Genomic DNA, 12,344 nt, shown 5'->3' with positions numbered 1-12,344 from the left:
TATTCATTTAATTTTGCTAAAGAATGATAACCTTTATAGGGCTATATGAATCTTTCAGATCAGGGTTAGACCTTTATACCGTGTGTAAGTGATTAGATTATTTGATTCAGTAAAAATCTAATATTATTAGACGCCACAGCTGACAGCTCTGATTTCACTCCGTCAGGTTCGGGGATGGGAGTCTATAAAATCCTCAAAAAAGAAGCTGCCTCATTCTGCCAATCCACCAAAAGTTTTTGAGTATTTACGAGGTTCAGTTTTTTAAGATGAATATCAAATCAAAGAACGCAAGTCAATCTGTCGATGTCATCCGACTCCTTCCCCCCCCCCCCGAGTTCGTCTCAGGAGGCCGAAACTCGAGGAAGACGGGAAGGAGAAGCATCCGTATACAGATTGACACGGAGCCTGCTGCTGAAGACAATCCATTGTTTCAAATCGTCTCCAGATGCTCCGTACTTTAAACTGTTGCATACTCTGGCCACGGTTTGTCATTCTTTCAGTCAGTCTCGGGGCTTCCTATTAGTTCTCGTCAGCCAAACCCTTCCACCCCAACGCATCCTTCCTCAGTGAGCACGTCAACTTCTCGGATCTTTGGGTGCGTTCGTCTTCTGTTCGGGTTACGAGAAATCTTTCAACAACTACTGGAAATCGTTTGCTCGGATACACAACCTCTTAAAGAAAAACCCTGAATTCCCCACGGTCCACATGCCGCTTAATAAACAGCTTGTTTATGCCAAGAATGAATTTCTAAGAAGAACACTGAGTATTTGTCATTTCAAGGATTTGGTTTTGGCAGGTTGAGCATCAAAATTACATCTAAAAAAACAAACAGCAACTTCAGCTGCATAATATTCCACCATAATCAACTTGATATATTACATAATATGACCGGTTGTACTAATGATGTCATTAATTAAAAGGCAGAATTTGTCAACCGAATGTAAACCGAGGAGTAGCAGCCCCCCCCCCCCATCATTAAACATCAAAACACAGAGCTGGAAGCTACAACTCATTAACGAACACGGCAAACTACAATCTGATCTGATTAATATCTGCTTATGCCATTGTGTTTACATCATTAGTATATAAATATCACATATAGTGTATCTTAATAAAGCTGAAACAATTAGTTGCTAATGAACGAAAGTAATTTTTCAATAAAAATGGCCCAACATTTGATAGTTCCAGCTTCTTAAATGTGAAAAATGTGTCACATATAGATAGTAAATTAAACATTTGGACATAATTGAATATATTAACTTTGGGTTAGGGAACATGTGATGAGCATTTTTGACTATTTTCCAACATTTTAAGAAAAATTAATATTTGATTAATTGACAAAATGAACAGATTAATTTAACAATAAAAATAATTGTTAGTTTCAGCCATAATAGTTTTTAATCACAATCAACAGAGATTTTTTTTAATTGTGCACATTGTGATTATACTTGTCGTTAGGGATGCACCGATACCGATATCGGGTCCGATACTGTGCTCATGTACTCGCACTCGCATAACGGCTCCGATACCACTTTATGGCAGCGTGACGTTAACCTCTCGTCAGCATCTTTCTGGTCATATCGCACGCGCTCACGCACCACTTCCCCGACAGTGCGGGCGAGATGGGCCGGTGGTGCGCCCGACCCCGCCTCAGCCGGTGCGCGTCGGTCCTCACTTTCATTGCGCCACAGGGTTTTGCTTGCACCCTCTGACTTGCGCGTGCGTTAGACTCCTTGGTCCATGTTTCAAGACGGGTCGGGTGGGTTGCTGACCTCGTCGCAGACCCCTGGCGCCTTTTACGTGGGCCAACTCCCGATCTGGCGGCACGACGCGGTCGACATTCGCACCAGGAGCAGGGGGCCGACCCCGGCGGGGACAGAGGGCACAGTGAGCCCTTTGTCCATAGTGCAGCGAGGTCCGGGCGGGTAGCACTGTAAAGCTGCAGCCGCGAGCCACCTTCGCCCCGAGCCTTTCCAAGTTGACCTAGAGCCGGCCGCGGCGCACCGCATCGTCTGCGGGACTCCCCAGCCTGCCGTGTGTCGCTCACACCCTCCAGCTGGCTGTTAACGAGGGTCTTTCGGCACAGAGAAGTACTCGTATCGGTACTCGGTATCGGCGAGTACCCAAATGTAAATACTTGTACTCGGTCTGAAAAAAAGTGGTATCGGTGCATCCCTACTTGTCATGATATTTTTTCAAAAATAAAATACTTTAAGGTCTTTAAGAAAACGGCAAACTAACTTAAAGTTTGTTCCTTGAAGCGCCAAATAGTTAAATCTAAATATGCAGCGAGAAGCTCCAGGGTGAAATCAGATCATCTACATATCTATCTACATATCTATCTAAATATCTATCTACATATCTATCTATATCTATCTATAGGGGGAATCTACGCCGTCTCTCATGTGTTGTTTTTCAGCAAAGTGACAGAAACAGACGCCACCGTGACAACATAAAGTCTCGCCGTGAACTATGATGTTAACACACATATCTGGATCAGCCTTCAAAAGTTGATGCTGCCGGATCCCCGTGAGATGTTTTCATTTAGGCCTTCAGACCACCTAAAAAGGTTTCCTGGCAGGGTTCTTTCACTGCATGAAGAACCGCCGCGGACAGGAAGACAGTAGATATCCTTATGATCGGATATGCTGTCAACATGACATGAGAGCACGCGGCAGATATTTACAGCTTTCTGGAAAAACATCTGTAGTCTCATGGAGGACTGTCAGGCAGGCAGGGTAAACAACATGCTTACTAAAATCTCACACACACACACCCCCCCATGCTAACCAGGCCTGTCAATCACACGAATCAAGCTAGTGGCTGAGATTCAGATATGGATGAAAGAAGGAAGGATGCGCGACGGCTGGTGCAGCAGCAGCTCGGCGAGCGGCTACGCCACACGAGCAGGAAATTAATTGCAAAAGACAAAAAGAGAGATTCCAAGAAACAAACAGAAACACAACAAAATGCTCGGCTAATTGAGATGTTTTGCTCAAAGAGCTGCAACAGATCATTTAGTGATAGCTTGAGCAGCGAGTTCAAAAATAATATGTAACGGAAGAAAAAAAAAAAAGAAGAGAGGAGAAATGTGCCACTGAACAGGGAGCAGAGAGAGGAAAACAAGAGAGCTAGAACAGAGGGAATCTAACAAAAGACAACAGAACATAGTCGGAACACAGCGGAGCTGAGCACAACACACCAGAACAGGCTGTAATTGTGTTGTGCGGGACTGACCCCGGCGCATCCCAGCAGGCATTGCATGATGAATGGGCCTGGCGATGACTACATCCCCACATCCCTCCTCCTCCTCCTCACATGCTCTTTTCTCTCCCTCTCCTCTCTGTCGCCACTATTAGCCCTCCTTCTGTCCCTCCCTTTGCTCCCCTCCTTTCCCCCAAAACCACACTCTATTCAGCTGCTGCCATCCCACAAGATTAATTTGCATTCAGTGCACTTAGTCCTCGTATTGTGCTCTGACACAATGACATATTACAGTGCACGGCACACCTATTAAACATATAGTCTAGCTTTGAGGGTCGATGCTTTTTTTTTTCTTTTTGGCAAGATAGTTATGATAGAGTACAAATGCGCGGAGCGAGAAGCTTGATCGCTTACGAACGCAGAGAGACTCTGACACAACGAGTCACAGCGGAATCATTACAGGAACAGTTAGATAACCTCGATTAATGATTCACCAGACCCAAACTAATAAACTGGGTCAGATTGTGTTAGCAGTGGTAGCAAGAGCAGAGAGACCTTCAGGTTAGGCTGCGTGAGAAGGAACAGCAGCAGCAGCAGCAGCAGCAGCGAGAGCGAGGCGGCGAGGGAGGGAGGAAGCAAGAAAAAGAAAATTAAAGAGGGAAAAAAAAAAGCGATAGAGGTGTTGGTGTTACTCCACTATAGACCCCGAGGACAGAGACAGTAATGCATGGGAAATGGGCTTTGGCCTTCTTTCCTCCTGTTCTCCTTCGACTGCTTCGTCGTGCCCACGTCCAAGGGGAGCAAAAAGAGGGGAGACCGAAATTTAATTTGCTACACCATCTTGTGCCTGGGGACAAAAGAAATGGATTCTGGAATTTAAAAAGATGAGTGAAATAAAGAAATAAAACGGGGCACTCAGGAGAAGGCATGAGAGACAATAGCACAGAGGGTGGCAGCGAGAAATGAGAGCAGCAGAGGGGAGGGCGGGGGGGAGCGTTATGTGGGCCAGATATTAACTGTATGGTTATCATAAACCAGCTCAGAGAGGCCTGGCCATCTGGAGAGGCCACAGGTTCACTCAAACAATCAGATCAGGGCGGTGATAGCGGGGCCACCGCTGACGCTACGACGGCCAAACACGGGAGGTGGCTGAGGGGTTAACAACCCATTACCTCACCGTGCTGCGCTCCCCAGGGAGGCACAGCATGGGGTTGTGGTGGCGGTGACGGTGGCGGTGGCGACGGCGGCGGTGTCTCATAACCCGTGGCGCACCTTTAGGCTGTTACTCAACAAAAGGGGGAAGCTCGGCGCAGTGACATCACCACAGAGACTTCTGTGTGCGGGAGGCGAGTTGGGAGACAAGGGCGTGGAGGATGGAGACTGTGTGGGAGTCACATTACTCCCCTCCAGCTCCCCCTCTACCTGTCACATAAGCACTTTGAGGACTCAACAGTAAAGCCAGAGTCTCGACAACTTCAAACGCCTGCTTTGCCGGGTAGATCAGAGGCAACGGAGGGATAAAGGGGAGAATAAAAGAATCTAAAAAGCAACCAGGCTTGTTCGATGTGTAGCCTCAACATGGTGTTTGTGGGATGTCTTGAATTTCATTAGCAGATTCTTGAGTCAAGTTCATCCACCGCTCAGTCGAAGAAGAAGAAGAAGAAAAAAAAGAGAAGAGGGGGCCTCCCTTCACCCCGGTCCATTGAGAGCCAATGAGCTCTGGTGGAGCTGCAGCGGAGAGTCGGGGGCCATTACGGAGAGAAAACAAACACAGACCTCTGGCCAGGCACACACAGCGCGGCCCGGACACCTGTGTCCCATTCACCAAACATATCCGGCCACTTAACACTTCACAGAGGGGGTAGGGTGGTGTTTGTGTTTGCAGGCTTGCACGCCCCCCACTATGGCTCCCTTTAGTTTAGCTTCTTTACCCTCTCTGTAAGGACCAAATGTTGCACGTCCCCGCTGAGAGCAGCCGGCCGTTACACCACCTGACCATCACAACTGACCCCGTTCGAAGCTGCACCCTCGGAATAAAAACCGGCCCAAAACAAAGCTCATTCATCCTGCTGTCATTATGCAGTCCCCGGCCGTCCTCCTGTCTAGGTGCCCCAGCTGCATCTGGACTGACCTCAGGGTTGCCAACACCTGTCCTGCACAGACAGGGAAAGGCGCCTACACACAAACACACACACCCACACACACCTCCCTCCCACCCAGGACGGATGAGAGACAGCAGGCTGGGCAGACACGGCACCGCCTCGGATCAGTGGAGGGGTACACTCGGAGCTGCCAGCAGCTAAACCTCGGGTCGGCACCATTACAATTCTTTCCACCTCAGCAATTCAAAATGGAGAAGAGGTATGCCGTCAGCTGCGGTCAGTTTGCTACGGTGGATTCTCGATGCCTCGATGCAATTTAATGAATTGAAATGGAGATGACCCATAACCCTGGCAATGCACTCATAGTTTTTCCACCCAGAGATTAAGCTAGATAGCAGCGCTGAGCTGTTTAGATGCAGCGCAGGAAACGATCGGTTGTTTGCAGCGAAGCCAAACGCAGTCACAGATGGGAGCCGACTGGACACCAGATGACTTGCTGTGGTGTGGTGTGGTGGCGTGGTCTGCTTTGAGGCTGAGAGACAGGGGGGAGAGAGGGAGCAGAGAGGAGAACACGGGAACTGGGCACCAGATGCCCTGTGAAAGTTTACCCAGTCCTGCTGTCCTGGTGGGATGCCACGGTGCTCGGGGCTCGCTCTGATCTCAAGGCCGTGTCACAGACGTGCCTGTTTTAATGCTCTACTGTTATCCCTGGCTAACAAAACACTCTCCATCATCACGGCAGGCTAACAAAAGAAATCTGAAACCTCTCCGTGACCTTGCGTAGGTGTTCACTCCTCACTTTCCTACAGTATCACTGCTTATCACGATGATGACAGCACCGAAAACACAAAACTCTAGTTGGTAAACAGCAAACAAGGTCTTCCTGACAGCACTGGGCCACAGCTGCGCTCTTATTTAAGCTTCAGGAAAAAACTGTCAAACAGTTCAAGCAAAGACAGCTCCACTTGTTAAGAAAACAAGGACACTAACTAAACACTGTTAAAAGGTAACTAACACTAATACATCAGCTCTGCAATGACTCAGTTTTAGTCTGATGGTGTTATTGTGGGGCTAAGATCGACCTAATAAACTGTTGACTGAGTGTATATCAACCAAAGACATTTTTATAACACTCATACGACTAGTTGATTTAATCCAGGGGTCAGCAACCTTTACTATCAAAAAAAATCTGTCTGGAGCCACAGAACATTGGATCATTGTGATGAAGGTAAAACAATTTATAGTCTAAGTATATGGTATATAAGTCTAATGCAGTGAGGGCCAAAGTGCAAATGTACTACAGAGTATTAGGGCCACATTGAAGGAAAAAACATCTGAGATTTCCAGAATAAAGTCATAATATTACGGGAAAAAGTCGTAATATTACAAGAATTAACTCATGACTTTACGAGAAAAAAAGTCGTAAACACGTAAAATTACTACTTTATAATATTATGACTTTATTCTCGAAATCTCAGATTTATTTTGCTTCCTCAGTGTGGCCCTAATACTCTGTCATACCGTCGTACCATAGACCTACAACAATAATAAATACAAATTAAAATGTAAACAAAAACAGTTATTGGAGAGGAGCTAAAGAGCCGCAGGTTGCTGACACCTGATTTAATCAAAGTTTCTCCACATAGAATCACACAAACGCACCACTTTGACTCGTGTGTTTACCAGAGATGTGCTCATAAGCTTCTTGGAAATAAGTTATTCAACAGGAAAAAAAAAGCATAAATAAACAAATGACTAATCAACTAAAGAAATCTTAGTCGACCGAGAGCAGAATGACCGATTAATCGACTGATATAATGATAAGATAAAACACATTATTTGTCATTTTTCATTGCAACTTCCAATATAAATGCGTCCCAGTGCATCTGCTCCAGAAAACAACAGCAAACTGATGTTTGAATGAAGTGTCTGAGCTTCACAAGCATCTACAGAGGACCTACATCAATTACCACATACAAAGTACCTTAACCATCATGAAATGAACAACTAGACAATCATGTGGGGAAATATTTCTGAAAATCAAATTTAAGTCATTTTAAGGATCCGCGGGAACCCTGCTCTACGTTGTTACAGCAAGTTTCACAACACAAACAACAGAAAGTCAAAGATAATGAAAAGGTAGTTCACTGTGTGTGCCGCCATGCAGCTGTGACATCAGGTGTGTTTATGTCGGTGAACTTGGGTCAGATAAATCATTCCTGAGTTTCCCACACCGCATGTTAGTAATGTGTTTTTAAGCAAGGCACCATTCATAATATACAATCAAATGAGTTTAGTATTGTTTTTGTATGTCTCCAAATATCAGTTGAAATGTTACACTAAGAAACCTAGTTAGTTTCTCAATGGAAAACATGTAAACAGTTTATACTTTCCACGTTTATATACTATACTATATGCATCGTAAACAACTTGAGGTGTGCATGAGTGTGGGCGTACACACACACACACACACGTCAGCTCTAAAGTAGGTGAGAGTATGTGTGTGGGATCTGTGGTGCAGGCAGACCCGGCGAGGCCACCAGACAACTGGGTAAACATACAGACCCCCCCCCCCTCCACCTGTCTGCCCTCCGAGCTCACATCACTGAGCTTTTAGCACCGAGCCTTCGGTCCATGATTTAAGGCTAATGTCGAACATTTAAAACACACTGACAGAACAGTGTTTATCACGGCTTTCCTGTTCTCCTAGTCGGAGTATAAAAACCTTGACCCCGATACAACACACTCAAAGTTCCTCAATATAAATGACGTCTCGATGCAACACGAAGGCAACACAACCATCTGAAACAGAGCCCTCCAAATGGCTAAATGGACAAAGGAGGGGAAAAAAAACAAAACAAATCTAATCGTATCCGATGACTGATAGCACTTATGATGAGGACGGGGGGGTTAGAATATCCCGCAGTGAAGTGGTGCGTTCCCATTACTGCATCTCTCCATCTCGGAAAATGGCTTCATTAACGGGCCAGTGCCGAGAGCTCCCTCGCCGAGCGTATGAACGGCGTGCTGTACCCCGAGGGGTCCGCCGGAATGGCTGAGGTGAAGTCCATTAACACCAGACAGCTTGTTTTTTGACCACTAAATAAAACAGGGTATTTTTCTGTGTCTGCAGTATAAATAGCCTTTGGCTTAAGAGCTGGAGAGCACATGTTTCTGGGGTTGAAATTAAGACTCTGCTCCGAGAAGAACACTAGATTGGGTTCCTGATACCGAGTCATCACCAGTGGTACAACGGTTCGTTTGTTTTGCACGTTAGGGAGAAGGACAATATAACCATTTCCAATGTGTTGGAACTCAAATTATATAAATTGATTGATTGAAATCATTCAAATCCATTGCAGACTTTTGGAGTAATCCTGCTAACAGAACAAACAAACCAACGGCGGTGAAAACATAACCTCCTTCCTATTCCTAATGTTGTGGTATTATTCCTTATTTCATGGCTTATTTTGGGATTTATACATTGTTATTATTACAAACATATATATAACATTCTTTTAAAAACAAAGCATTCAAATAGTGATTTTGAGGTTGAATACCATTGGCAATGGTCGGAGCTTCGAAGCATTCGGGTCAGCCCTAGTTAAAGGTCCCATATTACGCTCATTTTCAGGTTCATACTTGTATTTTGGGTTTCTACTAGAACATGTTTACATACTTTAATGTTTAAAAAAAACTTTATTTTCCTCATGCTGTCTGCTTGAATATACCTGTATTTACCCTCTGTCTGAAACGCTCCGTTTTAGTACATATCAATGGAATTGCGTTGCTAGGCAACAGCTTGGTCCATGTTTACTTCCTGTCAGCTGATGTTATTTACATCCACTGCAAGAGGAAATAAACTGGAACACATTTAGAATGTTTACGTTTAAAACCGTGTAATGGTCTAAATATTGTATATTTGTGACATCACAAATGGACAGAAATCCTAACGGCTTGTTTCAAACGCACAATTTTTGAATACGGGCCGTGTGTATTTCTCCATGGATTGAACGTTTTGATAGTTTACAGTATTTATAAAGCACTTAAACCTGCTTTATAATATAAAAGACATATGACAATATGAGACCTTTAAGTCTTACATGAAGAGCAAAACAGTTCTCAGACAGTCACGGACCTAGAAAACAGCTTCGTGCCATAACTTGTCTAGAGAGTAGCCGAGCAGGATCTAATGGTTTCTTTTGGTTATTCATCAGAAGCCATTTAAGTATTAGTTGAACTGCCACTATGGGGCCTAATCAAAGTATAATGTACCTAAGACAATGAGAGTTTCCTATGGTAAGTTGTTCTGGGTCAGAGTGTCACCTAAATGCCTACAATGATGTAAATGTGTACATCTAAAACGGTAGCGAGTGGGCGGGGGTGTGATAACTACAAGAGCTATAAAAAAAAAAAAAACATGTCGTCCTCAGCCGGGGATAAATCCATATCTCACATAACCTGTCCCGTTCTTCTGGCATCCCCTCCCGACCCCTCAGGCAAAACCAGAGCTGGCTCCCTCTGAGCCTATGACATAGCTCTTACTTTTCCCAGCACTTACGCTCCAATCATGTGTCATCTGATGAAACGCTACACCCTAGTCACCCATTATTCGTCTGGATACCGGAGCCTCTGGAATGTATCGGATTCCTGCCTCAGGGGGTAGGCACCTTGGAAACATGGTCCTACCTCCACCGGCTGGCCTCTCCCACTTTTCCTCTCTCTCTTCGTCTCTCTTTCCATTCAGCAAAATCCCACTAGAGGCCTGCTTGATTTACACCGCCTCATCGCCCATCTGACATGTGCTCACATTTTTGACGTACGTCTCACAATAGAAGGACATGTGAGAGACAGTTTTGGGACTGTTTTCCAGCAGTTTTTCCAGCTGTCTCCTCAACAAACATCACAATGAACCCCTTTGGAACATTTAAAGGCTGGGTTACACGACCTTCCACGCTTCAACTAGAAATTCAAATTACAAATCTATGTTGTCCTCCAGTGCAAACAATGGTAGCTATCTCCCCCCTCCAGAGAGCAACAGTTATGCGGAGCAGTACTCGGCCTGTAGTATTGAGTATCTCTCTGAGTCACTGGCCTGCGTAATTCAGTCTAGGGAATTATGACAGTGGAAAATCATTTCCCGAGGCCGGGGATAGGAGGCCATGGCTAATCGTTCAGTAATCTGATCTGCCCGCATACTGTAGCATTCAGCCGCGCCGCTAGCCTAGCCAGCAAGTCACACATGTGGACTACCACCGGTGCTTGCCAACTATCTGATGGGAGGCTAACACACTATTCAAAAAACAACTCTCCAGGTTTTCCCGAGGATTACAGATGCTATCGGATCATTTGCTAATACTCGGGTTTGTGCTGTGCTGTTTGAAATGTATTTACTCCGCTCCTGCTCTCCAATACCCCCCCCCGCGATACAGCACAGCAATATAAGCCAGCAAATGCCGCAGCAGCCACATTCCAGGCTTCAATACAGAAACTATCTTACAGGCTACACAATCTGTCTCTCGCTTGCATTCTGGTGTATTAATCCAAAAAAGCTTGACTTAATGAGGAAACATCAGAGTTTGTCTGTCAAACAGCGGGCTATTTTGGGTACACTTCCAATTGTAGATTCCAGTATCTAGTGGAGGAGCCAGTGGTGTTGTAGTAGTATGTGAATAAGAACCATAGGGAGCAGTACTGTGGCACAAAGCAGTGCTTATACCCAGCAGAGAGGGTTGGGGGGGTGGGGGGGGTTGAGTTTTGGAAAGATGCCTGGCTTCAGCCCCACTCTAAAGAGAGGTCTGCCCCCCACACACTGAGTGTGGATACAAGGGGCACTGACATGGAAAAATACAAGAGATGGCATGTTGTTGGGCAATGAAGTTCCCAACAGTTAGCTTGTGTAGAGCATTAAACGTGATGGTCCAGTTACATCTAGGGATGCACCGATACCGATACTGTGCTCACGTACTCGCAAAACAGCTCCGATGCCACTTTAGAGCAGTGCAACGTTAACCTCTCGTCACCATCTTTCGGGTCTTCACGCTCCACCTCTCTGACGGTGCGGGCGAGACGGGCCGGTGGTGCGCCCGACCCAGCGGGCCGGGATCCCACCTCAGCCAGCGCGTGCCGGCCCTCACTTTCATTGCGCCATGGGGTTTTGCTTGCACCCTCTGATTCGCGCGTTCGTCAAGACTCCTTGGACCGTGTTTCAAGACGGGTCGGGTGGGTTGCCGACAACGCCACAGACCCCTTGCAGACCCCTTACGTGGTCCGCGGCACAGAGAAGTACTCGTATCGGTACTCGGTATCGGTGAGTACCCAAATATAAGTACTTGTACTCGTACTCGGTCTGAAAAAAAAGAGTTATCGGTGCATCCCTAGTAGAGTTACATCCTCCAATAAGTAGCAGTATAGCAGTCACAGCTATGATTGACAACGTTCCCCATTCACGCCTAAAATCTAAAAATGACAAATTGTCTGTGATCATGTCTCATTCTGATAAACTGCCAAACACGGCTCGGTGACGCGATCCATCACTATACTGTTATCGCGCCTGCAGTATTTTATCAACCCCTCCACCACGTGTTGGAGGCATTGTAAACCCAGGCGTCGCAGCGTTTCACAGGCATATCTAAAAAGTGAAGAGATGCTGATATATGATCAAATGGCTGCGGCAGCAGTGGCAGCCTTCATCAAGTGAAAGCTGCTAGATCACAGCATGTTTGGCAGCCAGTAGAGCAGTCAGATGGAGGGTTAGAACAACCAGACAAACAGTTGGCACGGATAAATAGAACGCAACTTAAGATTCAGCTCTCCGCAAATTTGACAAACAAAATGACAGCAACCATTTTTTTTTATCTAATCTGCAAATGGAATAAGCCCTACATTTTTTTTTTTTCAGATGATGGGTGCAACGTGATAAACAACACATGGCTTGGGAATAGCAAAAAAAAAATGTGAAGCATCGGTCAAATAAATCTCCTGATACCAGAACCAGAAGGACAGTTACAAGAATGTCTTCTGCAGCTGAGGCTCAAA

The 12,344-nt window shown here is 45.6% G+C and overlaps 2 protein-coding genes across 2 annotated transcripts in view; both read right to left on the bottom strand.

The window, feature by feature from the left end:
* Positions 1-12,344, bottom strand: part of ndst1b (N-deacetylase/N-sulfotransferase (heparan glucosaminyl) 1b) — a 51,384-nt gene that overhangs the window by 37,370 nt on the left and 1,670 nt on the right. The window lies entirely within an intron of this gene.
* The window catches only part of tmem126a (transmembrane protein 126A), a 592,581-nt gene continuing 590,535 nt past the window's right edge, over positions 10,299-12,344 (bottom strand). Inside the window, exon 3 of the mRNA XM_074647551.1 lies at positions 10,299-10,316. The gene's annotated coding sequence lies outside the window, so the exon portion shown is untranslated. The remainder of the gene's footprint in view (positions 10,317-12,344) is intronic.

This window comes from Sebastes fasciatus, chromosome 10 (assembly GCF_043250625.1).
Source record: "Sebastes fasciatus isolate fSebFas1 chromosome 10, fSebFas1.pri, whole genome shotgun sequence".
In the NCBI taxonomy this organism is placed as follows: Eukaryota; Metazoa; Chordata; class Actinopteri; order Perciformes; family Sebastidae; genus Sebastes; species Sebastes fasciatus.
This window is presented reverse-complemented; position numbering and strand designations above follow the sequence as displayed.